We start from the raw sequence: 1890 nt of genomic DNA on the forward strand, positions 1-1890 counted from the left end.
AATATCCAGACAGATTCTGTTGAAAGATGTTTTATGATTGACAATAAAAGACTGCACGGAGCGCAGAAATTTTTGGGGGGTACAAAGTTTTTTCTCTTGGCACAAGAAGGCAAACAACTTTTTTTTTTTATATATATATATATACGTCAGAAGAACAAACTATTTATTTTTCAGTTTTTGCTAAACAATCTCTTTTTTTCCAAAAAAAAACCATACCCTCCCCCACGTTTCAACTGGTCCGCCCCTAAGTCTATGTACATGTACCACTACCGGTAATTGAAAAGCAGAACGTTAATGCAAGGCGATGTACCAATGATTTCAGTTTATGCATATGGAACGACACAGTACACTTGCTATGATACATGTGATACCAAAAAGGATAATTTTTTGATAAAACTGTCTTTCCATGTGCAGAAATTGGAGACAGTGGAGGAACTACTCGACCTTGACGAGTTGATAAAAACTCAACCAAGCAAGAAAGATTTGCTGGTAAGTAACTATAACATTATAATTGTGTAGCTGTTTTTACATTGGAAATATTATTGTATTTAGATAGAAATTTCAGGTTATGAAATCGTGTAGATAAAACACGTGTAGATAAAACAGGCCCTATACTTGAATGTATGTATGTGTTTGCCAGCCCCTTCCCCAAATGTATGCTAAACACATTATCTTGTATATTTGCAGACAGTCAGGCTCTCAAAGATTGGTGGATATGACTTAAAGAGCTGTTTAAGCACCATCATGGCTAGGTATTTTCCTCTTTCTCTTTATATATATTAAAAATAGGCGATGTAAGACCCAAATTCTAATCTATGAGTGCTAGATCGGGAATTATAGTAATGCAAAAATCCGTACTTTTTGGCCTGCATGTATGACTTGCGTGTTCAATTTCAGGCTCATGACAAATGAATTAATGTCCAATCTGAACATGAAGGGGAGAGGGGGAAAAAAATAGCTTTGCCGAGACGAAGCTGCTCGATTTAGTCACAGGTGAGTTTGTGTGTGTGTTTAATAATTACATTAACTTGATTGGGGTAAATCACATGCACCCTTAATTTATTTGTATTCTTTTTGCCTGTTCACAGCTAGTGTCTTGGATACCCAGAAGGGGACCGAAACGATGGTCTATGATGCCATAAAAAATAAACTGAAATATGCCCCTGGACGGAAGGGAGGAATAGGCTGGGCATCACAGGCTAAATAAATAATTATATCGATTGACATTATCCATTTTCTTTTAACTTAATTTTAATTTTGCATTAACAGGATTCAGCCTGGAGCTATATATGCACTATGTTTTGTTGTTTTTAATTATATTTATATATTGGTTGATATTACGTTGATAATTGGTTGGTTGATCTTAGGTTGAAACTGAAAGTTGAATCAACGTTGAAACATTGACGTAGATTCTACGTCGGTATTCAAACGTTGATCCAACTTTCATTTTCAACCCAAATCCAACGTTATTTCAACACGGGAAAGTAACATTGTTTCAACGTTGATTAAACGTCTCTGTTAGGTAGAAACTGAAAGTTGAATCAACGTTGAAACATTGACGTTGATTCAACGTCGGTATTTAAACGTTGATCCAACTTTCATTTTCAACCCAAATCCAACGTTATTTCAACACGGGAAAGTAACGTTGTTTCAATGTTGATTAAACGTCTCTGTTAGGTAGAAACTGAGAGTTGAATCAACGTTGAAACATTGACGTTGATTCAACCTCGGTATTTAAACGTTGATCCAACTTTCATTTTTAACCCAAATCCAACGTTGTTTCAACACGGGAAAGTAACGTTGTTTCAACGTTAATTAAACGTCTTTGTGCCCACTGGGCACATTAAATGCCAAACAAACACATACCAATCGGCGGATTTAAGTTGCACC

At 35.8% G+C, this 1890-nt stretch overlaps 1 long non-coding RNA gene across 2 annotated transcripts; it reads left to right on the forward strand.

The window, feature by feature from the left end:
- Positions 1-365: 365 nt before the first annotated feature.
- On the forward strand, positions 366-1213 carry LOC133559906 (uncharacterized). Of its 2 annotated transcripts, none has more exons than XR_009808326.1 (3): positions 366-489; positions 898-993; positions 1089-1213. It is a non-coding gene; the product is annotated as an uncharacterized LOC133559906 (long non-coding RNA). The 2 variants fall into 2 exon arrangements; XR_009808325.1 differs by lacking the exon at positions 366-489 and adding an exon at positions 693-752.
- The last annotated feature ends 677 nt before the right edge of the window (positions 1214-1890 follow it).

Source organism: Nerophis ophidion, linkage group LG10, assembly GCF_033978795.1.
Source record: "Nerophis ophidion isolate RoL-2023_Sa linkage group LG10, RoL_Noph_v1.0, whole genome shotgun sequence".
NCBI classification, from domain to species: domain Eukaryota; kingdom Metazoa; phylum Chordata; class Actinopteri; order Syngnathiformes; family Syngnathidae; genus Nerophis; species Nerophis ophidion.